General features: G+C 36.5%; 1 long non-coding RNA gene across 6 annotated transcripts in view; it reads left to right on the top strand.

The window, feature by feature from the left end:
* The window catches only part of LOC104007596 (uncharacterized), a 69,495-nt gene extending 47,005 nt beyond the window's left edge, over positions 1-22,490 (top strand). For 4 of the 6 annotated variants that reach the window (XR_010159541.1, XR_010159540.1, XR_008536718.2 and 1 more), the window contains 2 exons: positions 9,497-9,609; positions 12,695-22,490. This is a non-coding gene — a long non-coding RNA (uncharacterized LOC104007596). The remainder of the gene's footprint in view (positions 1-9,496; positions 9,610-12,694) is intronic. The other 2 variants (XR_008536716.2, XR_008536717.2) reach the window with 2 other exon arrangements.
* The last annotated feature ends 2,572 nt before the right edge of the window (positions 22,491-25,062 follow it).

Raw genomic sequence — 25,062 nt, forward strand, 5'->3', positions numbered from 1 at the left:
GGGGAAAATCCTTGCTTGTAATGGTGCTGTATTTTTTCTTTTTAATTGATATGTAATAATTATATATATTTATAGGTATGTGTGGTATTTTAATACATGCATACAATGTGTAGTGATCAAATCAGTGTAATTAGGATATACATCACCTTAAACACTTATTTCTTTGTGTTGAAAACATTTCAAATCTTCTCTTTTAGCTATTTTGAATTATACAATAAATTATTATTAATGGTAGTCACCCTATTGAGCTAACACTAAAACTTCTCCCTTCTATCTAACTGAATGTTTTTACATTAACCAGCCTCACTTCATTCCTCATCCTCCATTTCCAGCCTCCAATATCCATCATAAGATCAACTTTTTTTAGCCACACATTTCCATGAGATCAACTTTTTTAGCTACACATTTGAATAAGTACATGTGTCTTTCTGTGATGACATGACAAGAACATGTGTCTGTCTGTCTTTCAGTGACTGGATTATTTCACTTAACATAATGATTTCCAGTTCAGTCTATGTTGCTGCAAATGACAGGATTTCATTCTTTTTTAAAAGTGAATAGTATTCTATTGTGTATATCTGCCACATTGCCTTTTTTCATTCATTCATTGATGGACACTTAGCTTGATTCCGTATCTTGGCTATTGTGAACAGTGCTGCAATAAACATAGATGTTTAGATACCCATTAGTGGGATTGCTGGATTGTATAGTCGTTCTATTTTTAGGCTTTTTTTCTTTTAGAAATATCCATTAAAAAATGACTGTGATAATTTACATTCCCACCAACAGTGTGTAAATAGTTCCTTTTTCTCTGTATTCTTTCCAGCATTTTTTTGTCTTTTTGATAAAAACCATGCTAATTGGGTAAGAAGATATCTTCTTGAGGTTTTGATTTCCAGTCCCCTGATAGTTGTTGATGTTGAGTATTTTCTCATATATCTGTTGACCATTTGTATGCCTTCTTTTGAGAAATGTCTAAGCATGTCCTTTGCCCACTTCGTAATGGGATTATTTGTTTTCTTGCAGTTGAGTTGTTTGAGTTCCTTGTATATTTTGTATATTACTTCCTTGTTGGATGAATAGTTTACAAATATTTTCTCCCATTTCATAGATTGTTTCTTCACTCTGTTGATGGTTTCCTTTGCTGTGCAGAAGCTTTTTAAATGTAATATAGTCCCATTTGCCTATTTTTTTAGGTTGCCTATTTGGTTGCCTTTTGAAAAATTAGCCATAATTTTTTTGCCCAGACCAATGTCTAAGCTATTTTCCCATGTTTTCTTCTAGCAGTTGTATAGTTTCAGGCCTTACATGTTAGCTTTTAATCCATTTTGAGTTGATTTTGAGTTGGTATGGTGAGAGATAGGGGTCTGTTTTCATTCTTCTGCATAATGAGTAAGTTTTAATTGCATGCTGGGCATTACATACAAAAACTTTCAAATGTTATCTTTCTTTAGAGAGAGTTTGCTTTTCTCCAGGTGAGTCTGATAAAGGAGGATGCGGTCACTTTAGTCCACTCGGGGACTGTGTGCAGTCAAGGCTGGTCTGTATGTTTGATGAGACCAAGTCTGCCTCTTATTTCCATTGTCCCTCTATAGTTTTAACTAGGAGTCTTATATTTCCTCAAGGTCTCCATTCTTTGTTCTTTCTAACTACATAGTTTTTTCTCTCAAGGCTTCTAGAAATTATGTTGCACAAACTCAGGATAAAAGTGGCTGCACAAGTCAGATCTCCTCTTGAAGTTTGTTTCCTCTCTCCAGCTTCCTCTGTCTCAGCAGCTCTCTATTGATTTTGAACAGATGATGTCATACTTTACTGGCTGTCCTGTGTGTGCTTCATAAGAGTGGTGGTTTCCTACTAACTACTCTGTCCTAGCATGGATGTGCAAGCACAGATTTATTTTATGATCATTATGTTTGCACCATGCCCTTATAGGTATTCATTTAATAATGTTCAATCAGGCAAATTCTACTTGAGTTTGGCAGATAGTTGGCCAGAAGCCATTACCAGTTTACTAGCAAGAGAATTTCATTTTACATAATCTACAATTAGGTTACTGTTTAATTAGTTTAATATAATATTATAATTATATGTGGATTAAATTATTGATAATTTATTTCATTATTTTTAAATTTAAAAAATCATCTCAAATTGTCTTATTTAGGTATATGAACTAGGAAAATCCTAAATGACAGTGGTACTCTAGAACTCTTGAACTTAAGACTGTCTATAACCAGGTAAATAACATCAGTAAAGAAATACTGTCTAAATGATGCCTGATAGAAATGTATTGATGCGGAGAAAAGAAGTGGGAAATTGAAGGGGAAGACTTCTTTTTTTTATAAGAAGTTAAGAAAATTGGAATAAGAAACAACAGAATGGAGAGTACTTTATCACACTGAAGAGAACAGAAATGTGTTGCATTGGAGAAGATATTTTAAGATCAGAAGTAAACATATTAAGTGTTTTGTTAGAGGGTTTTAAAGTGTAATTATGGCCGGGCATGGTGGCTCATGTGTGTAATCCCAGCACTTTGGGAGGCCAAGGTGGGCAGATCACCTGAGGTCAGGAGTTCGAGACCAGCCTGGCCAACATAGTGAAACCTCGTCTCCACTAAAAGTACAAAAATTAGCCGGGCCTGGTGGCACATGCCTGTAATCCCAGATACTTGGGAGGCTGAGGCAGGAGAATCGCTTGAACCAGGAGGCAGAGTTTGCAGTAAGCCAAGATCACACTACTACACTCCACCCTGGGCAACAGAGCAAGACTCCATCTCAAAAAAAAGAAAGTGTAATTATATAAATTTTGCAAGGTTAGAAATATCCCATATGATTAAGGTATAGTCTACTAAGTCAGTAAATTTAAGAGAGACCCAACTTGCCACAATATGGGGCTTCTACCTCATTATGCGGTGTTAGAATGAGGAAATGCACATAGCAATGCAGTAGGCTATAATTAGGGAAAAAGTGACCTGAGGAGAAGTTGGAGAAAGGTTTACCTGTGGTAAATGATGATACTGAAAGAGAACAGACATATGTATATTAATTAAACAGTTTAGTTTTGAAGCCTTGAGTGCTGGAACTTTCTGAATAATGGAGATACGTTGTCTTCCTCACTCTTGTATTTATAGTTTATGCAAATAAACTATGTGTTCGTAAATCAACATTTCTTACCAGTTCAACATGGTGTCCTTATCTCTTGGAGGGAAACTTGAACTGGAAGAGAAAAGTCATAATTATAATTGCTAGAGACAGCAGTAGTTAATTTTAATGCTCCCTTTCTGTGATAGATGCTACTCTATTATATACATTAAATAATTGTCTCCTCACAACAACACTAGGCATCTGTGTTACAGATGAGGAGATGGAATCATAGAAAGGTTAAAACTAGCCCAGGGACACCAAGTTAATGCAAGCACTAGATGTCCAGAGGAAGCCCTAGATGTCTCCTCTGTTGGGCAATATCTTTCCCAAGATGTATGTTCTGGTCTCAGCTTAAACCTTAATGCTCAGGAGGTCTTCTGTGAACCCTGTCTGAAATAGCTGCCTCATCTGCCACTATCCATCATTGTATTTCCAATCTCTACACATTTCCAGTAACAAAAATTTGTTTTTATTTGCTTATGTAATTATTTTCTTTGTTAATATTATATACCTGCTTTATTTATTGCCATAAAATGTGAGACATTTCATTTCTTGTTTCCTTCTGTATCCACAATAGGTACTTAATAGGCACTCAACAAATATTTGTTGAATGAAAGAATTAATGTCAAATTGGTCAGTTGGCTTGGGTACAGCAATTGTAGTGTCTTGCTGCTATGATAATCTTTCCTAGTAGCCACAATTGGCAAGAAAGGCAAAGGACACCAAATGGAACTCAGAATAGGTAGACAGGGGGATCAAGAAGGATTATTCCTCTCTGGATTGTGTGCCAAAATATGAATACTTCATTGTCTAATCAGCACAGTAGGTGCAATGGTCAATATGGTTACACTAGAATTATCTTTTCACTGGAATCAAGAGAAGGCAAGACACACTTCCATATTGAGATTAGTAAGTGGGAAGTTGGCACAAGATATATTTTTGAATGAGCAATATTTTTCCAGCATATTTGAAATACAGAAATGGATCACTAGAGACACTGCCTAGTGTCTCACAACCAGGAGCATAAATGCCGGTGTCAGACAGCCCTGCCAGCACTGTGCTTTACCGAGTGTGTGAGCTTGGGCAGGTTACCTAATCTTCCTAATTACATCCTTGTAAATTGGCAGCAGACAGCATGTTTGCTAAGTCTTCATGGTTGTTTTCATAGGCCTCTCTTATGTGATAAACTGTGAGGGTTTTTACAATATACAACAGACATTTCAGGAAAGGTTGATGTTCAGATATAATTCAGTAAAAGGCACTGTCAAAGGGGGTAAAAAAGAGTTAGATACAAACCACAGAAATTTGAACTTGCAGTATCACTCAAAGAGCATTTCAAATGGGAAAAAAGTGAAAAAACAATGCTTTCATGTCTTCCCATTTCCCATCACTTTACCAGAGGAATATGAAGTCTCATAAAACTGCAAATGGAAAATAATGTATCCTGTCAAGCTTGGTTAGGTATTGGGCAGTTAAATGTCAGCTCAAAATATTTATCTTAGAGCATTTCCTAGTGATTTATTCCTTGCAAAAATGCTATGTGTAAGTATAGTAAAAAAAAAAAAAAAAAGCCCTTTGGTATGTTGTCTGTTGTCATAAATACATCTTCTCTCTCATTTAGCACCATTATACCTTCCCTTTCATTCCTGTTTCTCACTTTCTTTTATGTCTGAGTCTTCTAGGTTTTATCTCTAACATCCCTACACTTGGTAATTGGATGTATATGTCTGAGTATTAATATATATTGAAGATTGTGCTATATTTTGAAATAGCATGAAAAAAATATGGCTCATGATTGCCACTTAAGACACCCAAAATGCAGGTCAAGCTTCATGAAGCACATGCAAAACTGAAGAACAAGGAGGGGAGTGACAGTCAAGTGGAGATTGATAATCCCCTTTTGCTGAGGAGCAGCATAGCATTTCGGATTGTAGGCACTGGCTTCAGCAGGCCCAGAGCTTATCACCTAAGCCTGTTGCTTATGCATGAGCTCTGGAGAGTCTGTTAACTTTCTGACTCTTAGTGTCCTTACGTGTAATAGAGTAGATGTTAATACAGTTACAGTAGTGAATGACATAAATGAAGCACTTAGTTTGGTATCTCATTCTTGTAGCTGCTCAATAACTAATATCAATTGTTAGTAGTTTGAATCCCTGTTACTTCAAAACTACTGGAATCAGTAATAATTTGTGTGTGTGTGTGTGTGTGTGTGGTTTAAATTCTGCTTGTGTGTTCATGCCACCTATGTGTACAGGAGAAATAATTGCCTGTGCTGACTACTGAGTCTAGAGTCCCATTCAGGCCCCCGTACCCATTTTGGCCTTTGTCTCGATTCTACCATGGATGGGTTTTGCTGCTGTGGAAAAGAGGGCTGCTATTTACGTGTGTGGCACTCCCTGGATTTGCATAGTCTACCACACTCATTTACGTGCATGGAAGCCCCCTTAAGAGTGCACTTTCCGGATGGCAACTGGGCTTCTCTCAGGGAGCAAAGACACATTGTGTTTCTTCTACTACACAAGAAAGTAGCCGGAAATGTCCATGCTCAGTGGGCTGTACCTGAAGTTTATGCCATGTGTAATAGATATTCCTTAGGCAGAAAATAATTTATAGAGCTCAGATTTTTCATGTTGGCATATGAAAACATGACATGTTAATATGTCATATATAAATTATATGTTATCCCATATATTATATGATATATGATATAATATCTATTTTTTTATATTGGCAGAAAAAATAGTCATATAGAATAAAGAAATATATTAGTAGGTGACAGCAGATGAGGTACCGAGGTGTATTATGAAAAGCACATTTCTATTTAAATGAAAATATGTGATCTTGTAATGAAATTCAAAAGGACATAAATTCTTTCACTTCTTTGATCGAAGGATCACTGTAAAATGATCTTTATAAATTGGCATGAGTAGATCAGTTACATACAATTTTGCACTTCTAAATTTGAAGTTCTCATAGAGGTTCCTTCAACTTTTGTCTGTAAATCTCTCAAGGGTAGAATCTGTGTCTCCTTTTAAGGGGTGATAATAAATATGTTTATGATTAATATAATTAATTGCTGACATGATTAATGATATTCAATAAATAGTTGAGTTAATGAATTGTTCAAAAATGGTTATTTAATAGTTGTGTCTGGTATTTTTTAAAATAATATTTGTTCAAAACTGTCTGTATGTCCTTCACTGATTTTACTGAACAATTAATTATATATCACTTATGATACGTCGGGTAATATTCTAAGTCTCTCACATGTATTAACTGGTTTAATTCTTATGATAACCAGAAAGTAAAAAGTTGGTGCCTTTATTAACTTATTTAACAGAAGAAGAAACTGAGAGACAGAGGCTCTAAATTCTTTGTCTAAATTCTCATGACTGTAAGCAGCAAGCTGGAACTCATACCCAGGCAGCCCCACTCCAGACTCAGTGCCCTTCTAACAACTCAGCTGCCTCTTGTGGATGCCAGCTAAGAAAGACCACCCTGAAGACACTGGATTTTGACATTTCAAAATCCTTAAAAAGTACTCCTTAAAAAGTACAGTCTAATTTAAGGAAATTTCTTATGCATTGGTTCTTATAAGCCAGTCACATAATTCCTTCTTGGGAGGTATTTGAGGATGAGAGAGATTTAACATTTTTTTATGCCTCTATTTGGGTCATGCCAAATATGTCTATGTACAGTACAGTTTCAGGGGACAAGTCATCACATTTCATTTCATTTTTGGTGCATAAATGAGTCCTGTCTCTCCTACAGAGTTTTGGGTGGTGGAGGGAGTGGAAACTGCTAGAAAACATTTGTATAGAAGCTTCAAGGGGATGGATAAGGTAGGAGAGAAAAAATAATGCTCATTTTTATGGACACTAAGGTGCCCGAAATGATTTTCTGATTAAACTAACAGTGCATGCTGTCAACTCATGTGTTCAAAAAAGGTTGCTTTGGTAGCAAGCAACAACCATGGCTTTCATAGTCATCTTCAAATGAGACAAGATATAAATATTCTTAATATTTTTAAGATACTAAGTTATTTCACAGAAAGTTACTTTATCTTCATAGCACTTTACCAGGATTATCCAAAAGAAATCAGGAGTATTTGGTGAAGTTTTTTCTACGCTTACTTGGTGGGAGAACTCCTTTACTTTTAGTAAGTGATATCATAATCGCTGACATGTCTTTGCAAATGCATGCTTTTTAAACAATTTTCTCTATTCTATTTTTAAAAATTATTTTAAACTTCTTATTGTAATACTTTCTCTATTCACGCACGTAACATTTTTTATTTAGGAAACAGGCATGAATGCCACTTTTGTCCTTTTGCTTTTTATAGAAATAACATCTTTATGTCTTTTTTTTGGCCGAATTCGTGAGTGAAGTTTTCTCTTCATAACAATAATGTGCTCCACTGCCTTAGAATTCCATGACATCTAAGAAATATCATGTATTTATAGCAGTTGCAGTAATAATGATACCTCACATGTAAGTGGTATCTTCAGTAAGTCACGTACTGCAGAGAGCACCCTGCGTATGCTATATAAAACAATCTTTAAAGGTCACTCTTGTTATCCTATTTTACAGACAGAGAAACAAACCTCATAAGTAACTTATGCAAGGTTTTGAAGATTGTAAATTGCAAAGCCAAAGGTTTATCTCAGCCTCCCCTTCAATAGACATCCCCATTTCACACCTTAACATTTGGCAATATTTTTACATTCTTTGTCTTTTTTCTTTTCCATAAAGTGTTTTGAGAGATAGGAAGTGCATTGACTAATAAAGAAACTGAGGTTCTGTGAAGTTCAGTGATTTTCTCAAGTGAACAATGCTAGAGAGGTAGTTAAAAACCTGTGTGCTAGTAACCATTGACCTTTCTCCTTAAAGACAGAAGTGAGAAGTTTGAATTATAATTGTCCTTACGTTCCATGCCATGCATTCTCTCTCTCTTTTTTTTATTATTGTTATACTTTAAGTTTTAGGGTACATGTGCACAACACGCAGATTCGTTACATATGTATGCATGTGCCATGTTGGTGGGCTGCACCCATTAACTCGTCACTTAGCATTAGGTATATCTCCTAATGCTATCCCTCCCCCCTCCCCCTACCCCACAACAGTCCCTGGTGTGTGATGTTCCCCTTCCTGTGTCCATGTGTTCTCATTGTTCAGTTCCTACCTATGAGTGAGAACATGTGGTGTTTGGTTTTTTGTCCTTGCGATAGTTTGCTGAGAATGATGGTTTCCAGCTTCATCCACGTCCGTACAAAGGACATAAACTCATCATTTTTTATGGCTGCATAGTATTCCATGGTGTGTATGTGCCACATTTTCTTAATCCAGTCTATCATTGTTGGACATTTAGGTTGGTTCCAAGTCTTTGCTATTGTGAATAGTGCCACTATAAACATACATGTGCATGTGTCTTTATAGCAGCATGATTTATAATCCTTTGGGTATATACCCAGTAATGGGATGGCTGGGTCAAATGGTATTTCTAGTTCTAGATCCCTGAGGAATAGCCACACTGACTTCCACAATGGTTGAACTAGTTTACAGTCCCACCAACAGTGTAAAAGTGTTCCTATTTCTCCACATCCTCTCCAGCACCTGTTGTTTCCTGACTTTTTAATGATCGCCATTCTAACTGGTGTGAGATGGCATCTCATTGTGGTTTTGATTTGCATTTCTCTGATGGCCAGTGATGGCAAGCATTTTTTCATGTGTTTTTTGGCTGCATAAATGTCTTCTTTTGAGAAGTGTCTGTTCATATCCTTTGCCCACTTTGTGATGGGGTTGTTTGTTTTTTTCTTTTAAATTTGTTTGAGTTCATTGTAGATTCTGGATATTAGCCCTTTGTCAGATGAATAGGTTGCAAAAATTTTCTCCCATTCTGTAGGTTGCCTGTACACTCTGATGGTAGTTTCTTTTGCTGTGCAGAAGCTCTTTAGTTTAATTAGATCCAATTTGTCAATTTTGGCTTTTGTTGCCATTGCTTTTGGTATTTTAGACATGAAGTCCTTGCCCATGCCTATGTCCTGAATGGTATTGCCTAGGTTTTCTTCTAGGGTTTTTATGGTTTTAGGTCTAACATTTAAGTCTTTAATCCATCTTGAATTAATTTTTGTATAAGGTGTAAGGAAGGGATCCAGTTTCAGCTTTCTAGGTATGCCTAGCCAGTTTTCCCAGCACCATCTGTCGCCCAGGCTGGAGTGCAGTGGCGCGATCTCGGCTCACTGCAAGCTCCGCCTCCCGGCTTCACACAATTCTCCTGCCTCAGCCTCACGAGTACCTGGGACTACAGGTGCCCGCCACCATGCCTGGCTAATTTTTTTGTATTTTTTTTTTTTTAGCAGAAACGGGGTTTCACCATGTTAGCCAAGATGGTCTCGATCTCCTGACCTCGTGATCTGCCCGCCTTGGCCTCCCAAAGTGCTGGGATTATGCATTCTCTCTTTACATCACAGTAAGTATTTTCAAAACCCATTCATTCATTCATTGAATACTATTTTCATCTAAAATGCCATGAACTATGGCAGTCACTAGACTTACAATGAATCACATAGCCTTGTTTCAAAGGGTGCATATTCTAGTAGGCGTGAAAAGTATACAAACAGCTATAAATAAAGGGTTTTGTGTTGGAGGTGTACACAGAACACTGTGAACACAATGCGTGCACTTTACTTTGATTGAGTCAACTCTGTACTACATGGTTATACTTTTATCTTATCCTGTAGTGTGTCAGCTAAGGAAGTAACAATCCGCAGAAAATGATAACAACTGTCATTACATATGCACCTAACAAAAGAACTCCAAAATGCATGAAGGAAAATTTGACAAAAATGAAGGGAGAAATAAACAATTAAAAAATTAATAGTTGGAGAGTTCAGTATCCCACTTTAAATAATGAATCAAATTATAGGAAGATAATGGAGAAATTAAAGATTTAAACAATACCGTTTAAAACCAACTAAACTTACTAACTTACTGTTTAAAACCAACTAAACCTAATAGACATCTAGAGAACCCTCCACCAAATAATCCCAGAATATGCATTCTTATCAAGTGCACATGCAGCATTCTTCAGGGAAGGCCATATTATATTTAGGTTATAAAATAAATCTCAGTAAGCTTAAAATGATAAAAATAACGTTAACTATCTTCTCCAACTAAAAATAAATATAATAGGAAATCAATAACTGCAAAAAATGGGAAACTCACAAATATGCGGAAATTAAAAGTATATTCTAAGAAACCAATGCTTACAAATAAATATAATAGGAAATCAATGACAGCAAAATATGGGAAACTCACAAATATGTGGAAATTAAAAGTATACTCTAAGCAACCAATGGTCCAGAGAGGAAATCAAAAGGGAAATTAGAAAATACTTTGAGGTAAGTAAAAATGAAGACACACATATCAAGCCATACCAAAACTTATGTGGTCCTGCTAAGGCAGTGCTTAAAGAAAAAAAATTATACTTAAATGCCTAATTAAGAAAGGAGAAAAACTTAAATCAACAACCTAACTTTTTAGCTAAGACTCTGAACAAATAAGAGAAAACTAAATCTAAAACAGAATAAAAAGAAGTATAAGTATTAAAGTGGAAATTAATGAAATGGAGAACAGAATAACTAGCTGAGAAAAATCAATGAAAACAAAGTGGACTTTTTGAAAAGATCAATGAAATTTACAAATTTTTAGCTGCATGAACCAAAAACAAAGGAGGGAAGTTTAAAATTACTAGGATCAGAAATAAAACAGAATGCATTACTGCTAACCTTACATAAATAAAAAGAATTATAAAGGAATACTATGATTAATTGTATGAGTCAAGAAGAGATAGACAATATGAACAGATGTATAACAAATAGAGATTGAATTAGTAATTAGAAAAAAAGAAACTACCCATATAGGCTTTTCACAGGGAAAGCCCATTTCTGGACAGCTTCATCAGTGAATTCCATGCCAAGTGATTAAGCAAGAAGTAGCACCAATCTACCAACTCCTTCTCCTGGAAAAAAGAGGAAGAGAACACTTCCTAACTCATTCTGAGGCCGGTAGTACCATGAGACAAAAACTCTGACAAGATACAAACACTATAGAGTATATATTTTTTATAAATATGGATGCAAAAGTCCACAACAGAATACAATTGACTCTTGAATAATGTAAGGACTAGGGGTGCTGATTCACTGTGCAGTTGAAAATTCACAAATAACATTTGACACCCCCAAAACCTAACCACTAGTAGCCTGTTGCTAATCAGAAGCTTACAATTAACAGTCAATTAACACATATTTTGTATGTTATATGTATTATATACCATATTTCTTACAATGAAGTAAGTGAGATAAAGGAAAATGTCATTAAGAACTCATAAGGAAGAGAGAATACACTTACAGTATTCTACTGTATTTATCAATAGTGTAAGTTTATGTAGTCTGTTTACTAGACAAGTTGTCTGTCTGAAATGGCAGGTAGTTACAGCTACAGACCTCGATCTACAGTACACATCAAACAGTTGAACTTTTTATTTGAATGCCATGACTTTTCTCTCCTTCTTGGAAGCACTTCCAGTATCACTAGTGACACTTTGTATGGGTCCCATGGTGTTAAGGTTTATACTATTGCACTAAACATAATGAAAAATACTGGACAACCAGGAAAGATCACTTTTTACTTCGATGTGCAATTTCCTAGAAAAAAATGAACTGCTCACACAGAGATGATTAGAGTCGCAAGGTGTTTTAAGCAGATACAACACTCGAGCTTACCACGATATCAACAGGAAGTGGCTAAGAAATGATTACAGTGGTACAGTATGTTCATTGTATGCGGTAATGATTTAATACTGCATATTTACATTTGTTTACATCTCTCTTGACTGCGAATGGCATTATGTCTTATCTGTAAGCATTTGTGTGCAAAAGTCTTAATAAATGTTAACATTTTATAATAGATTTGTGTATATTTTATAGTAGTAAATCATAAAATAGGCTAATATCTACATATATTTTATGCATTCATGACATATCTAAATTTTTCTTTTTCTTTTGAAATTTCTAGGCTACGTGGTTCAAGAGCAGGTTTTTGTAAATTGTCACAAAATTCCAAAAATGCCCAATGTATTTATTGAAACAAATCTGTGTATAAAAAATCCCAGAAAAATCTTATTCTAATTTCTAACATCTGAAAATTAATGCAATGCACAATAGAATAACAAACAAAAATCACTTGACTTCTTTAATTGCAGAAAAAAGATTTGACAAAACCTAACACAATTTTATGACAAAAGTATTGAACAAATTAGGAATAGAAGGAAACATCTTCAACCTCATAAAGGGTATCTGTGAAAATCCTGCTGCTAACATTATACTTAACGATGAAAGATGGAATATTTTTCTTCTAAGTTTAAAATGACAAAGATGTTCATTCTAGCCACTTTTATTCAACATTTTATTATGTTTGTTTCTCCAGAGAATTAGGCAAGAAAAAGAAAGAAATTTTTCTATATTGGAAATAATTAAAATTATCTCTATTTTCAGATGACCATGACCTTGGATATGGAGTCCACTCAAAAATAATCTGAACTAATAAACAAATTCTGCAAGGTTGAAGACCACAAGGTCAATAAAAATAATTAATTATATTTCTATGTGATACAATAAACATTCTTAAAATTAAGAAAAAAATTTCATTTACAGTAGAATAACAAAAAAATACTTAAAAATAAGTGTAATCGTGAGATACAAATTGGTACCCTGAAAACTACAAAAAATTCCTGAACAATATTAAAGGTCTAAATAAATGGAAAATTGTCTTGTGTTTATGGATCAGAAGACTTAACAATTTGAAGATGGCAATACTTCCCAAATTGACGCACAGATTTAATGCAATACCTGTCAGAAAACTAGCTGACTTTTGTGGAAATTGAAAACTGGTTGTAAAATAAATGGAATCGCAGGAGATATGGAATCACCAAGGAATACTGACACAGAAGAACCAAGTAGGAGAGTGTGCAATGCCCAGTCTCATAGCTCATTACAAAACCAAACCAAGCAAGGCATTGGCACAAGAATAGACATACAGATCAATGGAACAGAACTGAGACCCCAGAAATAAAACCAAGTAGTCAGCTGACTTTTTGAAAGCTTGCCAAGACCATCGAATGGGAAAATTTTTTTTTAATATACGTTGCAGGGATAATTGGATATAAACATCCAAAAGAATGAACTTGGATGCTTATCTTGCACCATATGCAAAAATAACTGAAAATGAATTAAAGGCTATAACTATTAACTCAGAACAAAAAATGAGCTGCATTTTCATGATCCTAGGTTTGGCAAAATACTCTAAAGTATAACTCCAAAAAAACCCCACCAAAAATCTAGATAAATTTAATTTCATCAAAATTAAACATTTTGGGCATCAAAGGGCATCATTAATAAAATGAATAGACTTACTACAGATTGTGAGAAAATGCTTGCATATCATATGTCTGGTAAGCAAATTGTTTCTAGAGTAATATATAAAAAAACTCTTACAACTCAATAAGAAGACAAATAACACAAACTAAAAAATGGCAAAGGATCTGAATAGATCTTTCTCCCAGCAAGATCTACAAATAGCTGATAATCACATGAAGAGGTGCCTGGCATCATTAGTCATCAGGAAAATGCAAATCAAAAAACCACAGCTAGGTACTACATCACACCCACTAGGATGGCCAGAACACGAATGACAGATAGTAAGTATCAGAAAAGATATTGAGAAAGTGGAACCCTTATACACTGTTGGCAGAATTTGAAATGAAACATCCACCTGGTAAAACAGTTTGGACATTCCTCGAAGGATTAAACATAGAGTTACCATACGACCCAAAAACCCTACTCTTTGATACATACATAAGAAGAATGGAAACGTATATTCACACAAAAGCTGAAACATGAATGTTTATAGCAGCATTATTTATATAGCCAAAAGATAGAAACGACCTAATTCCTGCCTGCAGTTGATGCTGATAAACAAAATGTCCTAAATGTCCCCAACTGCAGTGATGGTTGCATAGTTCATGAATATACCAAAATCAATTGACTTGTTAACTTTCTAGTATGTGAGTCATATTTTAATGAACTGTTAAGAAAATTTAAAAACATAATGAATAGGAGAGACTTTCATGTTAAGAAGATGAGCGGCTGCCAGGCGCGGTGGCTCACACCTGTAATCCCAGCACTTTGGGAGGCTGAGAGGAGCAGATTGCCTGAGCTCAGGAGTTTGAGAACAGCCTGTGCAACATGGTAACATCCTGTCTGTATTAAAATACAAAAAATGAGCCAGGCATGTTGGTGAGTACCTGTAATCCCAGCTACTCAGGAGGCTGAGGCACAAGAATTGCTTGAACCTGGGAGGCAGAGGTTGCAGTGAGCGGAGATCATGCCACTGCACCCCAGCCTGGGCAACAAAACAAAACTCTGTCTCAGAAAAAAAAAGAAAAAGAAAAACAAACAAACAAACAAAAAAACAAAAGAAGAACAAGAATGGGAGAGCCTTGATGTGGTTGGAGCAACTGAGGTGCAGAGTAGGGAGTGTGAGTGTGGGGAGGTGAACAGGTGGCAGCAGGTCCCCAGAGGCCTTGTGTCTGTGGTAAGGAGTTTAGAGTTTATTCTGAGAAGGAAGGGGTAAAATGCAAACATTTTTAAAAAGGGAGTGACTTAATCAGCTTGATGTGTTATGACAGACTCAACATGGAGAAGGATGGTTTGATAAGTGGCCAGGTTGGAGGCAGGAACACTGAAGAAGTAATCCAGGAGAAAAGTGATGAGGGCTAAATATCAGCAAGGAGACGGAGAAGAATGGTGTAGTTATAGGAGATTTAAGGTATGAAATGATCAGGCCCTGTTGAGGTCAGGAATAAGGAAGACTTGAAAACCTGGGGCTCTGAGGACTCCTGCAGGTGACAAGCTGAGTGGCGACTCCCTTCCCCAAGGGTGTGGCAGGGGAGCTGGAGGTCATCTGCAACCCCCACTTGGCTCTTTGGCTGGATCTAGAAACCAAATTGACACCAGACATATTAAGAAGACAAAAGTATACCTAGATTTCATTAGTTTTACATGTACATTATGCTCTTCATAAGAGAGTAAGGTCTGAAGAAGTGACCAAAGCAAGATGTTTTTATACATTTTAGACAAAGAACAATACATTTGAGAAGAAATGACAGAACAAAGAGAATCTGGCTGGGGCAGTGAATTTCTAGGGGAGTTGACTAGGAGATATATGGAAGTGGGGTGTAAAACTAGCGGAAGATAAGAGTTATTTGGATAAGTATAATTATTCGGATCCATTGCAGCCACCCAGTTCTCAGTCTCTGGTGATAAGGGCTGTTTCCTTGCCCTAATATGGTGAGGGCACCCCTCCCAGAGGAATCTTTATGGCTTGCTGCATGTAGGAAGAACAGTGAGCTCACCCTATCTGAAACTACAATTTCTCTAATTTTTTCAGCTTGAAATAATCAATATGCCAATTATGCACATTTTGGGATGGTAAGTTCTTCACTTGTTCAGTGTACTTGTTTGCTCCCTTAGGGTCCAGGTGCATTCTCTTCCATGCCTTAACTGCTGACACTACTTGGGAGAATTTACTCTTCAGTTTGTAGCTCATCTGTGAAGGGAATTGAAGAAGGGGTTGCAGTAACATTTAGGTAAGAAAGTGGATGGGAATTGGTGACAGGCATTATATTGAGTAACTGCTTACAAGTCAGTAAGAAACAACACTGCATATTGGCAGCCTTAAGTTACTTTCTGTGGCAAAGAAAAGAATCAGTGATTCTAGTTATACAGCTTTATTGGAAAATGTTTTTAGAAAACTGTAATCAGAAAAGTACATTCCTTTAAGTTAGTTTTTCAAACCTTTTTTAAGGCAGCTCGCAATACTTTAAAAATTAACATACGTATTTATATTGAATAGCAGCTTATACATTGATTTTGCATACATATTTCAATTAGTAATTCAAAGAAAACCTTTGGTTTGAGCATACTCAAATAATAATAATATTATTATTACTACCATGTTCCAGAATAGGAAATTGAGATTCAGAGATATGAAGAGACTTCAGCTACTGAGTGGTGAAGTCAGATTTGAAGTTCATGACTTCTAGCCAGAAACTCCATGTGGTCACACTATTTAAGTGATATTTTCCTGTCCCTACCCATCCTATGTATTTTTATTAGCCAAATGTTTATTCTTTTAAAATAAATAACAATATCATAAATACAGGGTTGTGTTTGTCTTTAAAGTAATCTAAGAGTTGCTTAAATCCATAGCCTCAGAAACTTCTTTATTGTTGCCCTATGAAAGGCAATTTAACATCCTTTAGCTCACCATCATGTAGCTATGTTTTGTTTCCTTAGGAATGCTGTAATTAGGTCTATTGTTGGTATTACTTACTTTTCTCTGTCCACGTTCACTATGTAGGCAGAAAACTGAGCTCTTATAATGAGAAATAATTTCCCATGGAGATTAAGCTCCACAGTAGTTTTATAGATATTGAGTCGAGAATAGCATGTTTTACAGATTGAGGAATCAGGCAACTGGGTAAAAGAGAGCTTTCTCTTTAACCAATAATCAGGATTCTGAAGATAAATAATGCTTTAAAGTTTGTACTGAAAACTCCTTATGAAGTTTTGTCTCAAGAGTGGGAGAGAGAGCTTTAGTATTGCATTGTGAAAGTCAAGAATTACAATTTATACCAAAATACTGATCACGATGGACTGATATAATGCAAAAGCAAGGGCAGCCAGTTTTCCAGCTGACAGATAGAGTTTCAAGTGGAGGCAAATTAGGCCTATAACATATTCCATCCTGAAATAGCCAGATGAGCCTTTCTTGGCCAATGATAAGTCTATGAGAAACCAGGCAATTATTTCCAGCCTGAAAAATGAGATGACTTTGAAATGTATGAGCCTCACTGGCTGCACATCTCATCCGTGCCTACGTCCTGTACATTATTTTCCATCCGTGCCCACATCCTGTGCATTATTTTCCTAAGGTTTTCTGGAAATTCTTTTTTCTGGTCTGTACCTTTCTGTTGTACTCTAGCTAGTGTCCAACTCTCTCCACTCTGATCTAATCTTCACATTACATTATTTACTTTTCCTGAACCTTAGAAAAGTCTCTCTTTCACCCACACTCCTTTCAATAACAAAATGTGGAATGCAAGACAGATATTTTATCTGTCCAAGTGACTTTGAGAAACACATTTAGCTCTCAAAGTTTCCGTTTCCTTATCTTTAAATTGAGGGAAAGAGAGAGAAATCAGAAAATGCTGCAAAGTTAAAGGATGCAAATTTACACAATAATTTTCTAGATACTTGACATTTTGATTCATCATTTTCAAAATCATTGAAATTAAAAATACAGTTTTTAGTGCATTATTTTAAAAAAGAAATAATTGGCAACACCTGACCAATATCAAATACGCAGGTGATCTGTTTTGGCTTATTTCCTCTGTAACATTTAAGAGTGGGTTCTCCTGAGTTCACTGGCATCCCAAAACACGAGACACATTGATGGAGCTTCAATGTGAAATAATCATGTGGAAAATCTTTCCACTTTTCTTCCTTCTTGCTCCTTAAGACACTTCCATCTTGTGACCTGGAGTACTGCCAGTATAGTAATTGCATCTCAAATAGACTGTTAGTATGCAAGCATTGCAAATGTTTACCTGTGGTACAATAAGGAAGCTGAGGATATTAAAGCGATAATGTATGAGGAGCTGGTGACATTAGATGACTTGATGTATCTTTTAGAAAGAGGAAGGCACAGGCAAGAACATTCTTTATATCTGCATTTCCTGCCAGGCTGCGAAACACTTCACTTAATGAGCATCTTTCCCTGCAGAGTAAAGTGACATCAATTAGAAAATAAGCTTATAATGGAACCTTTACCTTTGAAATGATGTGTTTGCACAACTCCCCAAGGCAGTGTGTGCATAAACTCAAGGCTTGTTTTCCATCTAAACAACTTCTGATTTTACTCATTTACTAAAGAAAGGCAAGAAGCACCGTCAAGGCTTAGGTATACAGGTTCAGTTTTGTTAGCTCATGAAGGTTGTATCTGATGGTTTTTCAAAGCAGTGTTTAGCAACTGCAAGAAGATCCCCTGGTTTTACATGCACAAAATAATTTATCTGAATCCTTCTATCCTCAGAGAGCAGAATCAATACTGTTGCCTATTTGGCATCAAATGGGATTTATGCAAATCCCTCATCTGTGCAGAAATCTAATGATTTTTAGTGTCAGTGTTTCTAATTCTTTGTGGTGTTCCTTATATTGGTTTCTGGAAAAATTACTGCCTAGCCAACCATGCTTTTCTTCCAGATTGATTTTCTTCACTAAGTAACCATGAAGTGTATCATATTGCAATATAGCCTATTCTTAAGTGCATTGTTAGAGTGCCACTCTCCTGAATCACCCTGAATGCCTTGTTTTCAAAACTTCTAGGTTGTGACTATCGTTAAAAAAAAAAAAAAATCATTCCTGTAGGACAGCGATCTCCTAACCTTGACAGCTTCTTAAGAACAGGCAGCAGTGCAGCTGTTAGGGATTAGGAAGGTCATGGCCAGACTCACCCTCCATGTTGAACCTAAACAGTATTGTTGGGTAGGAATATCTTTCATCATCTCAAAGACGTTGTAACAAATGCAGATACGTTTAAAAAGGCTGCGAGGGACTTGAAGCTTTTTAATCTGCAAATTTGTAGAATGCTTTTTTTTTTGACGTTTTTCTGGGATGTATTTTATATTCCACAATGAAAAGTAAAAGGTTTGGAGTACAAAAGAATTGATATAACCTAGAGCCAATTATGTGCATAAATCCCAACCATCATTCCTCTCTTCTTCTTCCCTTTTATATTTCATTTTCTTCCTACTTGTTTTACTTTTCCTTCTTCTTTTCCTCACCCTTTCTTTCTTATCCTTCCCTCACATTTTTCTTCCCCTCTCTCATTTACTACCTCTTTGACATGCTGTGCACCCCACAGTGGAGACATCATAGTATGAGGTAAAAAAACAAAATTAAATATGTTATGATGCCTAACCACGTTTTTCAGGGTCCCCTAAAGCATTTCTCATACTTTTTAAAAAAGTATTTAGATTTTAATTTTTGTGAGTACATAGTAGGTGTATATATTTATGGGATACATGAGACACTTTGATACAGGCATTAAATATGAAATAATCCCATCATGGACAATGGGCTATCTATCACCTCAACATTTATTCTGTGTGTTTCAAACAATCCATTTACACTCTTTTAGTTATTTTAAAATGTACAATTAAGTTATTATTGACTGTAATCACCCTGTTGTGCTATCAAGTAGTAGGTCTTACTCTTTCTAATTTTTGTACCCATTGAGCAACCTCACTTCCCCCCTAACCCCCTACTACCCTTCAAAGCCTCTGGTAACCATCCTTCTACTCTATGCCCATGAGTTCAATTGTTTTGATTTTCAGATCCCACAAATAAGTGAGAACATGCGATATTTGTCTTCTTTTTGTGCCTGGCTTATTTTACTTAACATAATGATCTCCAGTTCCATCCATATTGTTGCCAATAAGAGAATCTCATTTTTTATGCCTGAATAGTACTCCTTTGTATATATGTGCCACATTTTCTTTATCCATTCATCTATTGATAGACACTTAGGTTGCTTCCAAATCTTAGCTCTTGTAAACACTGCTACCACAAACATGAGAGTGCAGATATCTCTTTGAAATACTGATTTCCTTTCTTTGGGTATATACCCAGCAGTGGGTTGGCTGGATCATATGGTAGCTCAATCTTTACTTTTTTTGAGGAATCTCCAAACTGTTCTCCATAGTGCTGGTGCTAATTTACATTCCCATCATCATCGTAGAAGGGTTCTCCTTTCTCTACATCCTCACCAGCATTTGTTATTGTCTGTCTTTTGGGTATGAGTCATTTTAACTGGGGTAAGATGATTTCTCATTGTAGTTTTATTTGCAATTTTTTGATGGTCGATGATGTTGAGCACCTTTTCATATGCCTATTTGCTATTTGTATGTCTTCTTTTGAGAAATGTCTATTCAGATATTTTGCCCATTGTTTGATCAGATTATTTGATTTTTTCCTATGCAGTTGTTTGAGCTCCTCATATATTTTGGGTATTAGTCACTTGTCATATGGGTAGTTTGAAAATATTTTCTTCTATTCTGGGGTTGTCTCTTCAGTTTGTTGTTTCCTTTGCTGTGCAAAAATTTTTTAACTTGATCTTATCCCATTTGTCCATTTTTGCTTTGGTTGTCTTTGCTTGTGGGATATCACTCAGGAAAATTTTGCCCAGACAAATGTCCTGGAAATTTTCCTCAATGTTTTCTCATTTTCTTAAGGTGTTTAGTTTGATTTGGTTTTGGTTTTATTGTACAAGTTTTCTGCAGTAAAAATAAATACTAATGCTTCTGGATATTCATAATTTTCATTAGAATGCACAAATCTCTGGGGAGGAGTCTGCACTAAAGATAGAAGGTATTCAGGATTGAATAAATGTATTTGATCTCAGAGTCTTTTTAAACAACAGTTAGAAACATTTCAAGGAGACAATTTTCCTAAAACATTTTGGGAAACTTTTGCTGTAGTTCAGTCTACTCAAGAAAAACACAGCAAGAATGCATTCCTCCTGGCCCACACTACACTATCCAGTAATCAAAACATTTGGCAGCACAAGGCAGTATTTCCTGAATTTTCTAGAAGTTCGAAATCTGTTTCTCAAATTGAGCCAAAAGCCTGCTTTCTAAAATTTTCATTAATACGTTGCTTCAACTTTTTCTACTTCTGCCAGGTATATAAAATCTCTCTTCCACATGGAAATTACTGAGGCATGTAAAAGTTATTATGTCATCATTTCACTGAATTAACTATCTCCTTGGCAAAACATTACTGATTTCTTTATCTGTCCTACATATGATGTAGTAGAAAACTTACCCCACCACATCCATTACAATTCCTTGTATAAAAACATCATTTTTATAGATATAAATATTTCCCACTTGTAAATATTTTCATTTAATCTGTCAATTCAACTGAAGAAATTTTGGGTGCTTTCTAGATAACAAGTGTTCTGTTTTAGTCATGGGTACCACTATTAAGAGGTTCACATACACAAGCACAGGGTGACATATGAGATCACGTGCTGATGATCTGTTGTGTGTGTGAAGATGATCTCTTGGCATTTAGCATCCATTCTTATCTCTCTTAGTGTGTTCCTCCACTGAAGAACATGAAAAACAAAAACTCATGCTCCTATATTTCTTGGCAGCAAGAGTTCTAGATGAAAATTACATTTCAACAATTAGAATCATCTTTTGAGATTTGGAAGGTAAAGATGAAAAGGAAGCCATATTCTGCCTTCCTTTGCTGTTTGTAGCTACAGAACAGGGTTCTGGAACCACGTTTTCTGCTTGTGTGTGGTTTTGCTTTGCCCCCTTTTTCCTGCAAGAGTATTCCAACATCCAGTTTCTCATGCCCAGGGGTCAAGAAGGAAGTAGCCATACTCAGATTTCCAATAGAGGCCACCAGCTTCACTAGTGGTGGAGAGAAACGTGTGTTTCCAATATGGCGAGGCTCTCTGATTCTGACTTTCGATCCTTGAATTTTGGTTATTGTGCTGCCTTCTTCAACTCATCTGCTTCAAAAGCAGCCTCCAGATGCTCCAACCTCATAACAGTGTCATAGATTGCAGTTCTGATGAGTTCGTTTCTGGGAGCCTTTCTTTCCCAGCATAAAGGCTGGTCACACTTCTCTTCCAAGGGCTTTGTAAGCACAAACGTTATTTAGTGCTTTAAATAAGTATAGTAAGTTCTGTTTCTGGCATGAAAACTTAGTTAATAAAGTATTTACTACCAGAGCAGTTAATAGCCAACATTTTAAATGATAAGATTCTGGGGTAGTCAAAATAGAAATGGGATAAAGGGACCGGGCATGGTGGCTCACGCCTGTAATCCCAGCACTTTGGGAGGCTGAGGCAGGTGGATTGCCTGAGCTCAGGAGTTCGAGGTCACCCTGGGCAACATGGTGAAACTGCATCTCTATTAAAATACAAAAAAAAAAAAAAATTAGTCTGGTGTGGTGGTGCATACCTGTAGTCTCAGCTGAGGCATGAGAATCGCTTAAGCCCCAGGAGCGGAGGTTGCAGTGAGACAAGATCACACCACTGCACTCCAGCTTGGGCTACAGAGTGACGCTCCATCTCAAAAAAAAAAAAAAAAAAAAAAAAAAAAAGAAAGAAAGAAAAAAGGGATAAAGGATGTGAAGGTATATATATATATATATATATATATATATATATATATTATATATATACTGTTGAATGGCAAGAGTCTGATGGTCTGTCATACACAATGGAAAAAGTAACTCAAATTATTACAGTTGTTCATCCAAAATGAGTCTCCTATTGAAGATAAGGATTTAGGAGATCCATTGGCTACTAGAATAGAAATGGAAACTGAAATTGGCCTACACTTAACTCTGGAGTGTTTTTTCAAAAGGATATATATGTATATATATCCTCATTAATCAAGCATGGTTATATAGATGTAGGTTCTGTAAAAGCTCAACATTAGCTTCCTGGGCCCAAAGATGACCTGGCTAATACAACTGCTAGAGCCCAAATTGCCAAAAGATGACACCAATATGAGTCTCCAGCATGGAAGCTGAAAATATAATTTTTCTCTTCATCTGGATACTTTTGAGAGGACAGGGATAACTCTTAATAGTTATACCAGGAGAACAAATATAAACTGAAACTCTTCCATGAAAAGTTTCGGTTGCGTGGCACTGAAACCAACATCAATTTTAAATTGAATTAAATTAGGCCCAATATATTCTAGAGGGAAGAGCAGTTTCCTCCCCTAAAGTAGAAACTTTTTCTGGATATGGGTTTACACTCAGTGTCCACCAAGCTTCTAGCAGCACCATCGTGGACGTCCTGAATGCTCATTCATCACCACAGTGTTCCACACATCACCACTTCTGTCCTACAGACTTAATAGTAAAAGAGATGACGCTGTGGCCACCAAATACCATGCTGTTTTATGTATTCAGACCTTACAGAACAATAAAATGGAAGATTCAAGACCACTTATGTCACCAGGTGGGAGGTGGTGCCTTCTAAGATTAGGGTTCCACCCTGCAACTTTCTCTGAAACAGTGATTAATACATTCTGTAGTTTCTCTCATACTCAAGAGTATTAGAGTTCTGGATGAGAAGGGTAGAGGCAAAGTGGCATCTGCTACTATTATATTTAATGATCACCACACAAAATTTTTCTTTCTGTATCCATGAACTTGGTTTACACTGGTTTAGTGATTTTAGTATCTAAGAGCAGAGTGTCTCCACCGGGGGAACTGTAATGCTTCCACAGAAATAAAAATTTACCATTTGGAATTCTGATGCCCTGAACCAACTAATAAAAAAGTGGGCTGGGCGTGGTGGCTCACGCCTGTAATCCCAGCACTTTGGGAGGCAAAGATGGGTGGATCACGAGGTCAGGAGATTAAGACCATCTTGGCTAACACGGTGAAACCCTGTCTCTACCAAAAATACACACACACAAAAGCTGGGTGTGGTGGCGGGTACCTGTAGTCCCAACTAGAGGCTGAGGCAGGAGAATGGCGTGAATCTGGGAGATGGAGCTTGCAGTGAGCCGAGATCGCGCCACAGCACTCCAGCCTGGGCGACAGAACGAGACTTCCATCTCAAAAAAAAAAAAAAAAAAAAAAAGGTGGGGGGCACTCCTCTGTTGTCTGATGCTAGGTTTATAAAATACAGGTGCATATGACTGCAACTATGCAATGTGCTTAGAGAGGGATATATAGAGATCCCAGCGAGTCCTCTAGGATTCAAACTAGTACTGCCATTTTTGGTAGTAAAAGTTAATGAAAAACAAGGGTAACCCCATCAGTGAAGGCTTAGGACCCCTTAAAAATGAGAGCTTAGTAGGCCGGGCACGGTGGCTCATGCCTGTACTCCCAGCACTTTAGGAGGCCTAGGCGGGCGGATCACCTGAGATTGGGAGTTCGAGACCAGCCTGACCAACATGGAGAAACCCCGTCTCTACTAAAAAATACGAAATTAGCCGGGCATGGTAGCACATGCCTGTAATCCCAGCTACTCAGGAGTTGGTAAGGCAGGAGAATCGCTTGAAAAAATGAGGGCTTAGTAGCCCACCAGGTAAATAATGCTGACCTGCTAACTTTCTAGTTGAGGGTAAAGGATACGTGGAATGGAGAGTGGAGGAAGGAAATGTTAACTGTGGCCACATGAAGCAAAGATAGCACTAATAGTCCCTTGGTCTTCTTGTTCTGTATGTATTTATTACTGTCAAACAAGATGTTCCCCTTCTCTCTCTTTTGCTACTATTTTACATAGAGTATATTGATGGTTACTATTTTAAAATTATTTTTTAAGTGGCATGATGTTAATTTGCAAATTAGAATTAACAAAAAAGTAACAAACATCCCCTAAAAAAAACCACAAAGACTCCTAGTACTTTGGGGAGGAGGTCATGTTTTCCTTATAAAAACAAAATTTGGATTGTGTTAGGTGCAGTGATAAAGTTGATGCTATTAGTAGGTTTATTTTTCATTGTGGTAAAATAGGCATACCTTTTTTTTTTTTTTTTTTTTTTTTTTTTTTTTTTTTGAGACCGAGTCTCGCTCTGTCGCCAGGCTGGGTGCAGTGGTGTGATCTTGGCTCACTGCAACCTCCGCCTCCTGGGTTCAAGCGATTATCCCGCCTCAGCCTCTCGAGCAACTAGGACCACAGGCGCATGCCGCCACACCCAGCTAATTTTGTATTTTTAGTAGAGATGGGGTTTCACCATATTGACCAGGATGGTCTG

Source organism: Pan troglodytes, chromosome 7, assembly GCF_028858775.2.
Source record: "Pan troglodytes isolate AG18354 chromosome 7, NHGRI_mPanTro3-v2.0_pri, whole genome shotgun sequence".
NCBI classification, from domain to species: domain Eukaryota; kingdom Metazoa; phylum Chordata; class Mammalia; order Primates; family Hominidae; genus Pan; species Pan troglodytes.